Below are 16,247 nucleotides of genomic sequence, written 5' to 3' on the forward strand. Positions count from 1 at the left end.
GGATTTTAGGGCTTCCTAGTATGTTTGGAATTGCTTGTGTATAAGCTAATATATGAAGTTGTAACTTCAGATCTGAACTCTCTTGAGTCTTTAAGTCCATAAAGCTTTCAACTTTTGCAAGATGAGAGTCTCGTTAAGTGAAAAACCTCCACCACAAGCTTAGTTTGTCATTTTAAGACTTTGGGGCCTTGCATGCACGTAAAGTTTGCAACTTTAAGTGATAAGCATGACATGGGGAACTGGATCTACAATAAGGAGCCTTAGCATGGCTTAAAAAGCCTCTGCATGGATGAAGGACTGAATGGACTCGGCGAGTCGGATAAATGACTCGGGTAGTCCGATGAATATTGCCTTGGGCTCGACGAGCCAGTCGATGTAACGCCCGTAGATCAGGGCTAGTAAATTTAGAGACGATAGGCGTCAAAAATGAATTTTTGATGAAAGATTATTTAGAATGAATAATCTTAACTAAGTTATAGTATATGTTACAAGGTTTTCGTGCATATAAAGAACGCCGAAATCCGAGTTATAACGAAGAAGTTATGACCTGTCGAAGTTTCGCGACAGAACCAGCACGACACAGCGCGACGTAAAAAGTGAATTTATGTTAGAGCGATATTTAGTCTTAGTGATCCAAACGAAAGTTGTAGAGTTCGTTAAACCGTGAGCGTGCATAAAAAGAACGTCCAAATCTGACTTCGTATGAGGAAGTTATGATTTTTCTAAGTTTCAGCTTAGCAGTATGCAGCCCGAATACTCGATTTGAGATCGAGCGGTTTTTAGCCAAAACAATCTAAACGAGAATTGAAGATCTCGTAAATTGTAGTGAAACGATAAAAAGATAGGCAAAAATGGACGTCGGGTGAAGAAGCTATGAATTTATAACGGAGTTTTCTAGTCCCGGCCTACTAAAAATAATATAATAAAAATAAAGTCAAAATTAGTCAACGGAGTCTAAACAAAAGCTTTAGAACGTAGTCTCACCTTCGCGTGGATATAAAAAACGTCGAAAACAGAGCTCGTATGCGAAAGTTACGCAATTTAGAAGTTCGACGAGTCAATTACGCCCAGCGTAATTTGAGTACGCCCAGCGTACTCAGTCGGATGCAACTTTTCTGGCCAATACTCGAGTGCCACCAGTCGACGCACGCAGTGACGTCAAAGTATGCCCCGTGTAACTCGAGTACGCCCAACGTACTGAGTACGCCCCGCGTAATTTGAGATTACGCGGACCCAGCAGCCTATAAATAGAACTCGAGATCAACCATTTCCTTGCGATTTTTCTTACTTTATGTCTAAGTTTTTGCCTCGATTTGCGTGCCAATCATATCCCGAAGCCCCGGTATTATTCCCAAGCCCCGAAGCAAGATCCGAAGCCCTGAGGATCCCGAAGAGTGTTATTCCCGAGCCGAAGCGCTGCCCGCGAGGAGCCTGTTTTTGTGAAGATCTTCCAGATCCACGGAGAAACACTACTTCTGCAAGCCGTAGTGCTGCCCGATCATCTTCTGATCAAGTGAGTGTATAGTCACTTTCATCTTACACATAAATATGAAGTATTTTATAAAATACGTGCTATGTGTTATATATTAATTATCTATTTGAGATGGATTTGGAATTGATGTTTTTATATGGGTGTTAAATGATTTAAATTGTATTTGTATTTATATCTACAAAAATGTTGGGTAGAACATGGGTAGATGGAATAGTTGGTGACGATGCGACTTTGTGCCTATTGAGTAAGCCTTGGTGATGATGCGACTTCGTGCCTATTTGATAAACCTTGGTGACGATGTGACTTCGTGCCTTTTTGTGTAAACCCAGGTGACTATGAGACGTAGTGCCTATTGTGTAAACCCTGGTGACTATGAGACGTAGTGCCAATTGTATGAACCCTGGTGACTATGCGACGTAGTGCCTGTTGTATAAACCGTGGTAGCAAATGGACTGTGTGCCAGTTCCTTAGGTAAACCCTTAGGAATGAATGAAGAAAGTATAATCAATTCTTAGGGTAAAACCTTAATAAATAAAGAAGATAATGGGGATGGGTATTTGGGTTGATCGTTGATAATTGAATATAATAATTGTATTATTGTGGGTTGAAAACCTTATATGCTCACCAGGCTCCCAAGCCTGACCCACTCAGTTTTCTTTGTATCACAGGTATCAATACGAAGACATATTTCACTGAGAGAATAAAGGAGATGTAAATCATTAGTGTAAATAAATGTAAGTTCTGTTTATGCTTATGTGTCTATATCGGAACATGACATCCCGAGATTTTGTTATATAATGAAAATATTTTTCTTTAAGAAATGCTTTGATAAATTCTTATCATATTTATTTTATTTTGGGGACAAATTCCGCAACAATTTTCTTTAAACGATTACTCTGATTTTAAAAACAAAGCATAAACAAATCGGTCTTTTCTGGCAGAGATTTTGGGGATGTCACAGTCGATGACTCGGCGAGTCGGCTAGGGTTTTTTCCCAACCTTTGGACACATATGAACGCGAAGAGTTGTAAGGGGAAAACTCGCCAAGTTGGCCGAGGAGTCACATCCACTGACACTAGGAACTCGACGAGTTGGTGAGCATGCAAGGAACTCGGCGAGTGGCTGGTTGTACTCGACGAGTTGAGGTCAACATGGACTGTTGACTTTGATAGTTAACTTGGACCTTGACCAAGGGTTTACTTTTGGACTTCTGGGACATTTTGGGAAATTGGAAATTTACAAGCATGGTTCTATGGTGCATTTAGGTGGTGGAGTTATACCGGCAATCCAAGAGCTTGAGTTTATCTTCGAGTCAACAGTGCAATGTGATTTATCCTCACTATACCAATGGGTCTAAGGCACCAAGGCTGAACCTTTATATATTTGTATCTGGATTATGGCATGATATGTTTATTGATTACGTCATGGTATTTAGGATGGTGGTATGCTTATGCTTAGTGACCTGGTTAGGTCAGTGTCTTGGTTATAGGATGATGCTATGTTAGTGACCGGTTAGGTCTGTATCCCGGTTATTGGGATGTCGCTATGATTAGTGATCTATTAGATCCGTTTGACTGTTATATGATATGAGCTAGCGTATGATATTTATGTGCACATGTTTGTTTAATTGGGGGTTGGTTGAGGCAATCCTACTTTGTGCTGTAGGCCAACATACCCGGTGAGTGGTCCGGATAGGCTGTAGGCCCTGGGAGGTGGTCCAGTCATGCCGAAGGCTCAGGAGCGGTCTAGATAGGCTGTAGGCCATGCGAGGCGGTCCAGTCAGGCTGGAGGCTCATTATACATGTTGTTCTGTACTTGTTACATGATGTGGTTATATTTGTATGGCGTCGGTATTTTGGGGGAACTCACTAAGCTTTCGGGCTTACAATTTCAGCTTATTGTTTCAGGTACATCAGGGGATCACGGCAAGGTGAAGGCATGATCGTACAACTCCTCATGATTTGTTTATGTTTATGGGAAAAACTATGATATTAGATATTTTGAAAACAAACTTTGTAATGATGAATGGTTTTAAATGTTTATAATTTTTTTTTTTAATTTGGCATGAAATTTTTGGGTGTTACAAGTTGGTATCAGAGCCTTGGTTTTAGTGAATTGGAGGAACACTCGTGTGACTCCAGCCTCAAATCAAGGGAAATACTTTAAAATGATTTTTTTTTAAAATGGTTTGCAAAATAAGTAAGAGAGGATGCAAAGTGTACGATCAGTCGGAATCAGTAAGTTGACCCCAAAATACCATACAGTTATTTGATATTATGATATGATAGAATAGCATGCTAGTACTGGGCTAGGGATCCTCAGGGATTGCATGATAGAATTGTTTGATTTCGTGATGCCTGCTAGCCTAGGGTTTCTTTACATGAGATTGACATCATTACTGTAGTTACTTGTGTATGTATCACAGTTGTACATAATTAAGATCTTATAGCCCGAGAATGTTTGATTTGACCTTATGTTATGCTCTTATTGATTAGGGCTTAGGGTAGGATCATATATTTGAAAGTCTATAGGGTCCAACGTTATGTATGATTAACATACACTAATGTTGCAGGTTGGTGGAATTTTCATGAATGGGTGGGTTGTGTGAGGCCGGTAGGTCAGTCGTGATTCAGTTAGGCTTCCTCTAGGAGTGAGGATTGAGCGCTCGCTATACTTATGTATATTGTTAGGGTGTTGTGGTGATACTTGAGACAAATATGGGTAGGTGTTGAAGGTAGTATGAGCCCGTACTACTGAAAGCACATGACTCATACGCGTATCAAGGAAGTCACAACCCCTAGGGTTTAGTCGGGAGTTGGTTCCCAGTTATTTATGTGAATTATCTGATATCTTGTGGTATGTTTCAGAATGGTGATGATGCAGGTCGAGTTCCGGATTGACCTGGTACCGGGTGCGGCTCCTATCGCCAAGGCGCCGTACAGGTTGGTGCCACCGAGATGTAGGAGCTGTCTTCACAGCTGCAGGAACTGATGGGCAAGCAGTTCATTCGACCTAGCAGTTCTCCATGGGGAGCACCGATCCTCTTCGTCAGGAAGAAGGACGGTTCGCACCGGATGCACATTGATTATAGGGAGTTGAACAAGTTGACGGTGAAGAATCGTTATCCACACCCTAGGATAGATGATCTCTTTGATCAATTGCAGGGCGCATCTTGGTTCTCCAAGATTGATTTGAGGTCGGAGTATCATCAAGTCCGAGTCAGAGAAGAGGATGTGGAGAAGACCGTGTTTCGAACTCGTTATGGTCATTACGAGTTCGTGGTGATGCCATTTAGGCTCACCAACGCGCCAACAGTATTCATGGACCTGATGAATCGGGTATGTAGGCCAATGCTTGATCGCTCAGTCATTGTGTTCATAGATGATATCTTGGTGTATTCCAAGATCCGAGAGCAGTACGAGGAGCACCTCAGGGAGTTGTTGGGAGTTGTGAGACGAGAAAGGCTGTATACCAAGTTCTCGAAGTATGAGTTTTGGTTGCGAGAGGTCTAGTTCCTCAGACATCTCGTTAACCAGGAGGGGATTTTGGTCGACCTGACCAAAATCGAGGCAGTTATGCAGTGGGAGGTGCCGAAGTCTCCTTCGGACATCATGAGCTTTCTGGGTTTAGTAGGATACTACTGGAGGTTTATTCGGGATTTCTCTAAAATTGCAGTACCCCTCACTTGTCTGACGAGGAAGGGAGTGGATTTCCGGTGGGGACCGGAGCAGCAAAGGGCGTTTGAGACTCTCCGCCAGTATTTGTACGAGGCTCCGGTCTTGACACTCCCGGAATGATTGGAGGATTTTGTGGTGTTTTGTGATGCATCCATCACAGGTTTAGGTGCGGTCCTCATGCAGAGAGGACAGGTGATAACCTACGTGCCGCGACAACTGATGTCGTATGAGACGAGATATCCTACTCATGATCTGGAGCTGGGAGCGGTGGTGTTTGCTCTCAAGATATGGAGACATTACTTATATGGGGTTTGTTGTACCATATATACGAATCACAAGAGTTTGAGACACATCATGGATCAGCCGAACCTGAACACGAGGCAACGCAGGTGACTGTATGTAGTCAAGGACTACGACTGCGAGATCCTTTACCACCCTGATAAAGCGAACGTGGTGGCGGATGCTTTGAGCCGCAAGGCAGTTGGGTCTTCCACCCCAACAGAGTGTATGAGGATAACGGTGGATTCTCCACTTATGAGCTTGATCAGGGATGCTCAGGTTGAGGGTATGCGACCGGAGAACTGGAAGTTGGAGAGGATCAAGGGTGAAAACACCCGGTTTGTGCAGGATAGCCGGGGATTATTGACTCGATGTGGTCGGGTGTGGGTTGCGATGTCTGGTGGGGTCAGATAGAGAGTCATGGAGGAGGCTCATAAGTCTCACTTCTTTATTCACCCCGGGGCCACCAAGATGTACCGAGACCCGAGTTTGAGTTATTGGTGGCCATGTATGAAATGAGAAATCGCTTGGTATGTCGAGAGGTGTTTGACCTGGAAGATGCTCAAGGCCAAGCATCAGAGGCCGCATGGTATGCTACAACCTCTAGAGATTCCCATGTGGAAATGGGAATAGATCACGATGGACTTGATTACAAAGTTGCCGAGGACGGCGAAGGGATTTGATGTTATATGGGTCATCGTAGATCGATTGACCAAAAGTGCCCATTTCTTGGCTATTTGGGAGAGTTCGTCGGCCGAGAGCTTGGCTGACATGTACGTCCGTGAGATTGTGTCTCGCCAAGGGGGTTCCGGTCTCCAATGTCTCCGACCGAGATGTTAGGTTTACCTCCTGTTTCTGGCAGAAGTTCCACGAGGAACTGGGCATGTGGTTGCACTTTAGCACAATGTTCCATCCGTAAACTGACGGTCAGAGCGAGCGGACCATTCAGACCCTCGAGGATATGTTGAGGGTGTGTGTCATTGACTTCGGTGGGAGTTGGGATTCCTACCTACCGCTTGCAGTGTTCTCCTACAAAAACAACTATCATTCCAGCATTGGCGCCCCACCTTTCGAGCTGTTGTATAGCCGGAGATGTCGCACCCCAGTTTGTTGGGGTGAGGTTGGACACAGGGTGATGGGGCGGACGGAAGTAGTCTTGCAGACTACCGAGAAGATTCAGCAGATTAGGCAGGGATTGCAGACCGCCCAAAGTCGGCATAAGAGTTACGCCGAAACACGACGATTCGAGTTAGAATTTCAGGTAAGTGATATGGTACTCCTGAAGGTCTTACCCTGGAAGGGTGTAATTCGCTTCAGGAAGAGGGGGAAATTGAGTCCCCGTTACATTGGGTCGTTCAGGATCATTGCCATGGTTGGCAAGGTGGCTTATAGGTTAGAGCTACCAGAGGAGCTTAGTCAGATCCACAACAATTTCCACGTTTCGCAGTTGCGTAAGTACATTATGGATCAGGAGGCAGTGGTGTCGTTGGATGATATTCAAGTCGATGAGCACCTAAATTACGTGGAGAGGCCTGTGGCCATTTTGGAGAGGAAGATGAAAGTTCTGCGGAACAAGTAGATACCTCTGGTGAAGGTACAGTAGGAGCATCGGAGAGGGTCCGAGTGGCATGGGAGCCAGAGGAAGAGACGCGGGAGCACTATCTAGAGTTGTTCGCCGCGACAGACTTCGAGGGCGAAGTCTAGTTCAAGTGGGGGAGAATTGTAACGCCCCGATTCTCAGGTATTGATTTTATAAGAATTTTCTTGTTTACAAGGTATAATCGACGAGTTGGTTGACCTACTCGTCGAGTAGCAGTGGGTTGGTCTGCGTGATTTAGTAACCTACTTGCCGAGTCCAAGTGGCGACTCGACAAGTAGGAGCTGACAGATGAAACCCTAAATTTTGGGGTATTGCACCCTATTTAAAGGATCATTGGCCTCCCCCAGCCTCCCCTTTACAACTTCTTGGCACCCTTAAACCCTAAATCGTGTGTTTGTGTTTCTTTGGTGTGTTAAAGCTTAGAAGAGGAATCTTGGTGAAGAAACATTTGGGAAACAAGTAAATTAGAGCAAGGAAACTCATGGGAAGCAGAGATCTACTCCAGTTGACACCCTTTTGAAGGTATTAGGTTGTTACCCTGGCTCATTTCATTCTAGATCTCTTTTGGGTGGATTTTAGGGCTTTCCTAGTATGTTTGGAAGCTTTTCTTGTGTATAAGCTAAGATCTGAAGTTATAACTTCAGATATGAACTCTCTTGAGTCTTTAAGTCCATAAAGCTTCCAACTTTTGCAAAATGAGACTCTCCTTAAGTGCAAAACCTCCATTGCAAGCTTAGTTTGTCATTCTAAGACTTTAGGGCCTTGCATGCACGTAAAGTTTGCAACTTTATGTGACCCTTAGGGAACTGGATCTACAATATGGATCCTTAGCATGGCTTAAAAAGCCTTTGTATGTATGAAGGACTGAATGGACTCGACGAGTCGGATGAATGACTTGGCGAGTCTTATGAAGATTGCCTTGGGCTTGGCGAGTCAGTCGATGACTCGGCGAGTCGACTAAGGTTTTTCCCAACCTTTGGACATGTATGAACGCGACGAGTTGTAAGGGGAAAACTCGCCGAGTTGGCCGAGGATTCACGACCACTGAAACTAGGAACTCGGCGAGTCACTCAGGTGAATCGACGAGTTGGTGAGCATGCAATGTGACAACCGTCAATTTTCGGTCAAGTCAAAGTCAACTAAAGTCAACAAGTCAAACCGGTCAACTCAATTAAAACCTTGTATAATAGGGTTTGTATTATGTAACTTCTGTATAACTCACTATCTTAATGAGAAAACATCACTTGGAAAGTTCGTGTGTTTAAATTTCTTTAACTTTAGTGCTAAACAATAAACAAGAATAATAAAACAATGTTGCATACTCATAGGGAGTGTGTAAGATTCTAAAACATGGCATAACGGGGTTCACGGACCTTGCATTTCGAAGCCGGACACTCACATTCATCACACACGAAACCGCTCGCAATCGTTTTCACTCTATCTCTTCTTATCGAGAATCTCTCCCAAATATCTCTCTGTATGTGAAATCTCTTCAAGTATGTCAAATCTCTCCCAAATCTCTCTAAGTATGTGAAATCTCTCCCAAATCTCTCTAAGTATGTGAAATCTCTCCCAAATATCTCTCTGTATGTGAAATCTCTCCAAGTATATCAAATCTCTCCCAAATCTCTCCAAGAATGTGAAATCTCTCCCAAATCTCTCTCTGAATGAGAAATCTCTCCAAGAATGTCAAATCTCTCCCAAATCTCTCTAAGAATATGAAATCTCTCCCAAATATCTCTCTGTATGTGAAATCTCTCCAAGTATGTCAAATCTCTCCCAAATCTCTCTAAGTATGTGAAATCTCTCCCAAATATCTCTTTGTATGTGAAATCTCTCCAAGTATGTCAAATCTCTCCCAAATCTCTCTAAGAATATGAAATCTCTCCCAAATATCTCTTTGTATGTGAAATCTCTCCAAGTATGTCAAATCTCTCCCAAATCTCTCTAAGAATATGAAATCTCTCCCAAATATCTCTTTGTATGTGAAATCTCTCCAAGAATGTCAAATCTCTCCCAAATATCTCTCTGTATGTGAAATCTCTTCAAGTATGTCAAATCTCTCCCAAATCTCTCTAAGTATGTGAAATCTCTCCCAAATATCTCTTTGTATGTGAAATCTCTCCAAGTATGTCAAATCTCTCCCAAATCTCTCTAAGTATGTGAAATCTCTCCCAAATCTCTCTTTGAATGAGAAATCTCTCCAAGAATGTCAAATCTCTCCTAAATCTCTCTAAGAATGTGAAATCTCTCCCAAATATCTCTTTGTATGTGAAATCTCTCCAAGTACGTCAAATCTCTCCCAAATCTCTCTGAGTATGTGGAATCTCTCTCAAATCTCTCTCGAAATCTCTCCCAACTCTCTATAATCACTCGGGGCATCCCGACCCTCGAATTTGGCGAAAACAACCCAAAAACGGAAGTCCACGCGAAAAACGGACTTAAGGAACCGAAACCCCTCTCAGGAACCGAAACCCCTCTTAGGAACCGAAAGTCCCCTTAGGAACTGAACCCTCCTGATGAAGAAGGCTGCTGAACCGAACCGAACCTCGCTTAAAAGGAAGAACCGACTGTTCACTACTGTTCATTCGGTTCTGACTTCTCGCCTTTTATCTCCGGACCGAACCCTCACCTTCGCTTCTGACCCTTCGGACTGGACCCCTCGCCCCTTCGGTTCCCTTTGTTCGTTTCCGGCTACAATCCTCAGCATGGACCGAGCCTCGGCCTAGGACTGAGAGGTCTCGCTGGGAACTCATTTTCTCCCGGTTTCCGCGTAGTTTTACGTTTAAGGTCCGTTTTTAATTATTTTAACGCGGGGTTTTCACCCAAAATCATATTTTAACATAATAAACCCTAAATATTCACAATTTAATCATATTTTCATAAAAATATTTATTTAAATAATAAAAGCAAGTGGGTAAAGTACAAAGAGGTGGAGTATTGACTTTGCTTTACTTTATGACACAAGCAACCACTCCCACACCCACTCTATGACCAGCCACACCTCCCCACCTTACCTAGGTCACATCAATGTTCTTTCCACTCAATCATCACTCTTTCCCACGTTTTTGAGAGCTGAATATTCATCCTCTCTCCTCACTTCTCTCATTTGCTCTCATTTCACAAGAAGATCAAACTCTCTCCTCTCTCACTTTCTCTCTCTAGAAATTCGAGATTCAAGGGCTGATCTTGAGTTTTTCCTCCACATTTGGTAAGCATAATCCATTCTCTTTATGATTATCTCAATTATTTCAACTCAAATCATGGATATCTTACACAAACTCCATTATATTTGTATTAGAGCTTCGAATCTTCAAGGGATTCTTCAAGTGTTCTTGGGTTGAACACTTCTCTTCTTCAACACTTATCTACTGAAATCACTCAAGGTGAGTTCATACCCCTATATTTTCATGTTTTCTCAAGTTTTTAGGGGGGGAATACAAGTTAAAACACCAAGAACATAACTACACTTTTCTAACAGCCTTCATCAGAAAAGTTCAACTCCATTCACGGACCGTTTTGGACAACTTAAACATTTTAGTTTTCAAAACTGTTTTAGGTATAAGTAGTTCCAGTTCTTAGCTTTAAAATGACTACTTGCACATCTCCATGCGATTTTTCTACAATTTATGGTGATTTTTACAAAACTGCCTATCATTTCAAACACCAATCCGGACCAGTCTGTGATTATGGACTTTTTCACCCAAGTTGGAGGTCATTAAAAATCATGATAAAAATTATGAGTAAAGTAGACACATTTTGGGAACTCTCAGAATTTACGGATTTAGTTTTCAACTTCGTATGATTTTTCTATGAATTTTCAAAAACAGTGTAGAAAGGTTGAAAATTTGTTAACAGCTTATAACTTTCATAACACTTTGTATTATGTTGAGCAAAGTGTATAACGATAAGTTCCAAATATTGAATGTGTTTCCTTGTTCGTTTATCATCATAAACTAAAATATAGTCATTCATGATAAGATTATTCATTCATTTAGAACACGTATATTAAGCTATAATGAGCATAGTTTATGGATTCATAGCATTAAAGCATTCATAAAAGAATTCTTATACATTACAAAACGTTTTGGATAAACTATAATAGATATAGTTTATGTATCATTTACTTCTCAAACTTATTTACCAAAGGTTTTCCGTTTAGTTCACGTAAATCTGTTAATGAATAAATTTGTGAGTCATTCCCTTCGGGTTACTTCCAAAGTAACAAAGCCAAAAAGTCCTGTAAATTGTAACCAGAGTCTCTTGTAGGGAGAACGTGATAGTTGTGTATAGATCTATATTGGGTTTGACAAACCCACACTAGAGCTGCTTGCAACAGCTAGACCGCCAGGTCTGTGGTGACAAGTGTCATTTAACGGCGACGCCTGAAGAACGTCGTATTACGAGGCCGTCTATGTCAAGTATGGTTATGATAGCTCACATGTGGTATTAACAATCATAAGGTTTACGGGTTCTAACTTTAAATTAGCGAGTTATGTCTATTTAGCTCACTGAAATTACTTTTAAGTATGGAAAAGTACTTGTACGCCTTCATAAAAAAAAGGGTTTTATGTCGATTTAAAATCACTTTTTACATCAACAATTACATACTTTATTGTATACTTTTGGTCCTGGTATTTAGGACTACATAACTTTTGTAAGGAAAATATTGGATTTTCCTGGTAACATACATCTCTTTACAAAGATCGATTTTCAAACTCTTACTGTCAAAAGCTTATGAACTCACCAACCTTTGTGTTGACACTTTTTCAAATTACTTGTATTCTCAGGAATTCAGTGAAACAAGAAATCAACCACGTTTTGAGGATGGGACGATAAATCGTCAAACAGTTCACTTTGTATCATAATGTAATTGATTTGAATCATGTAAACATATACTTTGGTGTAATTTTTTTCCAATTATATTTATGATGGTTGTATTTACTTTGAGCACTATTATACTCGTTGTTGTGATACTCTACATGAAGTCCTCCACCCCCGGACGTTTCCGCCATCCTTGGTTTAGGGGTGTGACATGCAAGGAACTCGGCGAGTGGCTGGTTGTACTCGACGAGTTGAGGTCAACATGGACTATTGAATTTGACAGTTGACTTGGACCTTGACCAAGGGTTGACTTTTGGACTTCTGGGACATTTTGGGAAATTGGAAATTTACAAGCATGGTTCTATGGTGCATTTAGGTGGTGGAGTTGTACCGGCAATCCAAGAGCTTGAGTTTTTCTTCGAGTCAACAGTGCAATGTGATTTATCCTCACTATACCAATGGGTCTAAGGCACCAAGGCTGAACCTTTATATATTTGTATCTGGATTATGGCATGATATGTTTATTGATTACATCATGGTAGTTAGGATGGTGGTATGCTTATGCTTAGTGACCTGGTTAGGTCAGTGTCTTGGTTATAGGATGATGCTATGTTAGTGACCGGTTAGGTCTGTATCCCGGTTATTGGGATGTTGCTATGATTAGTGATCTGTTAGATCTGTTTGACTGTTATATGATATGAGCTAGCGTATGATATTTATGTGCACATGTTTGTTTGATTGGGGGTTGGGTTGAGGCGGTCCTACTTTGTGCTGTAGGCCAACATACCCGGTGAGCGGTCCGGATAGGCTGTAGGCCTTGGGATGCGGTCCAGTCATGTCGAAGGCTCAGGAGCGGTCCAGATAGGCTGTAGGCCATGCGAGGCGGTCCAGTCAGGCTGAAGGCTCATTATACATGTTGTTCTGTACTTGTTACATGATGTGGTTATATTTGTATGACGTTGGTATTTTGGGGGAACTTACTAAGCTTTCGGGCTTACAGTTTCAGCTTATTGTTTCAGATACATCAGTGGATCGCGGCAAGGCGAATGCATGATCGTACAACTCCTCATGATTTGTTTATGTTTCTGGAAAAAACTCTGATATTAGATATTTTGAAAACAAACTTTGTAATGATGAATGGTTTTAAATGTTTTGAAATTTTTTTAATTTGGCATGAAATTTTTGTGTGTTACAACAATATCGTAATCTATGTAGTTTTTGAGCGATAGTACATGCTACTTGCTACACACTTTCGTTTTTGGTTTACTACAACGATACTAAATAACGTGAAAAGTATATTTGCTAAAGTTAACAAAATATAAATTTACTGCTACAAATTTGCAAAATATTCTTTATTAAATCTTAATTATTTGCATATGATCTGGTTTTATGTTCTCAGCCACATAAGAAATTCTTAGACAAAATAAAACGCTACTGGTTTAAAAGTTCAACTGCATGTTTTGGTACTAACCTCACATGTCATTTCATAATGGAAAAATAAGAGCACATATATGGCAGAAAGATGAAAGGTTGTTGCTAGTTGACCTTTCTATTAATAGTAGTAATGATAATAAATTTGAAATTATTTGAATTTTAGAAAATTCCATGTCATCGATGCTATATCATCATCTTAGAGGTTCTAATTTACAGGGCCGGTCCTTTGATATTGAGGGCCCTGCACGGAGAATAGAAAAAGGGCTCCTAAATATAAAGAAACTAATTAGTTTAAAAAATTACAAAGAAAACAAGGGAATCAAGATTCGAACCTACCCGTTTAGGTATAAGATAAAACATCACTTTCATTCCACCTAAACTACAACATATTTTGTTATTTAATTACGAATATATATATATATATATATATATATATATATATATATATATATATATATATATATATATATATATATTAAAAAACTGGTTAATTAAAATTTAAAAGAAAGAACATAGTGGTTTAAAAGCGATCAAAATAAAGGCACGCCACCAACCGTTTGAACTACAAGTAATTTGGTACATAAAGTGATGTATATATACATATACATAATATATTAATTATATAAAAATAAATTGGGCCCCTTAAAAAAAAATAGGATGTGCACATGCCTCTTTTGCCTCTCTTCGTACTAATTTACAAATTGTTTAAGACAAAATCATATGAATGGTTTTTGTGGTTGACAAAATAGATCAACTTTATTGCTTATGACAAATTGTTTGCATAAATGGTCCTTATGGTTTCAAAATATTATAAAGATATTCATTTTAATTAACGATGTTAACTTTTCCAGTTAAGTTATTTATCAAATGACACAAATGCCCTTCCCGTTATAGGGATCATTTATGTAATTTTGTCTATTATCTATCTTCTTATTTTGTTTTATTTATATTTTTTATGAATTAATTTTTTTGACATTTTGTTTAAATATAATGTTTAAGGTTTTTTTTATTTCGCTCTTTGTTGATGTTTTTGTTCAAATAAATTTCTTAAACTTTTTGACGTTTTATTCGAGTAAATTTATTATTATTATTATTATTATTATTATTATTATTATCATTATTATTATTATGTTCGAATAATTTTTTCGACGTTTTGTTCGAATACATTTTTAATGTTTTTTTTTTTTATTTTTATTATACAGAAATTGAGTAATCTAATCAATTTTAATTGTATTTTATAAAAAATAACCATTTTTTTTAAATAACCACTTAGTCAACAATGTATATATTCTGGACCGTATTATTAAACATGTCAAATTCGGCTCGGTCTTGTGGTCCTCGAGTCCAAGACATCCATTTCGTGCTATGTTTTGGAGTCCTCTGTTCCAAACTACTCCAACTTCGAAAAATATCTTCTACCGGTGAAGAGCTCCAACATTTATAAATACATGTCAATTGTTTGTATGATTATATGTGCTTATATGTTCAAGATAAAGTTGAAGTATTTTATATATATTTGATTATTTGGAAATAATTCGTTTTGTTTCAATTTTGGTGGTTAATTGTGATTAATTGGAAATAATCACATATAATTATAAAAAAATCGAAGCAAAAAGAATTATTTCCAATCCATACTATTGTAAAAACATAATTCCAGTTTATCAAAATTAATCTCTGAAACCAAATAAAAACGAATTATTTCCAAACTAATCAAATATAATCATACAAAAAACATTTCAACTATATTTTGAACATATATCATATTAAAAATTGACACATACCCACATTTGTTGGAGCTTTTCATAGGTAGAAGACATTTTTCGAACTTAGAGTACCCCGAAACAAAGAAATCCAACCATAGTACGAACTACGGAATGAGGGTTTTTGACAGGAAGACCATAACATAGGATTAAATCTAACATGTTTAATAACATGGCCTGAAATGTATGAATTCCGGACTAAATGGTTATTATTATTATTGTTTTTTAAAATGGCTATTTTAAAAAGAATAATTACAATACAAAAATGGTTAGATTACTCAATTTCCCTATAAAAAACAAAACGTAAAAAAATATATTAAAAATGTATTCGAACAAAACATTAATACGTGTATTTGAATAAAGCATCGAAAATTTTAAGAAATTTATTTGAACAAAAAAGTCAAAACAAATATAAGCAAAAAAAAATAATAAATATTATATTTGAAAAAAAAAACATTAAAAAAATTAATTTATAAAAATATAAATAAATAAAATATAAAGATTTTAAATAATAGACAAGATTATATAAATGGTCCTTATGGCTTGAACAAATTACATAAATTGTCCCTATGACAGGAAGGGTAAATGTGTCATTTCCCAAAGGATTTAACTGGAAAATTTAACATGGTTAGCCAAAAGGATCGTTTTTGCAACATTTTGAAACCACAAGGACCATCTAAGCACACAATTCATCATAAGGACTAATGTTTGCCTATTCTGTCAACCACAAGGACCCTTTATGTAATTTTATCATTGTTTAATACTGGTGAAACTGAAAAGATGTTAGTTGATTGTTATTGATGATAAAAAAAAAAAAAAGCATATTTTGTATATTGGTAGAAATAGCTAAGCATGTTGTTAGTTGTTGCAATAAAAAATCATTGATTATGATGATGATATCATCAATATGAAATCAACTCACTTTATATTGAAAAAGGTAAAATGGATATTTCTTTAGCTTTTGGTAAACTGCAAATTTTTAAGAAAATCACATCTTTTGTGTTTATTCGTATAAATAGCTAAACAGGTTGTTAGATGTTGCAATAAAAAATATTTATTGTGATGATGATATCATTAATATGAAGTCAACTTATTTATATTGAAAATGTCAAGCAGATGTTTCTTTAGCTCTTGGTAAATTGGAAGTTTCTTTAAAAATCAAATCTGATGTATATATATTG

The sequence above is a fragment of the Lactuca sativa genome, chromosome 8 (genome assembly GCF_002870075.4).
Source record: "Lactuca sativa cultivar Salinas chromosome 8, Lsat_Salinas_v11, whole genome shotgun sequence".
Taxonomy (NCBI): domain Eukaryota; kingdom Viridiplantae; phylum Streptophyta; class Magnoliopsida; order Asterales; family Asteraceae; genus Lactuca; species Lactuca sativa.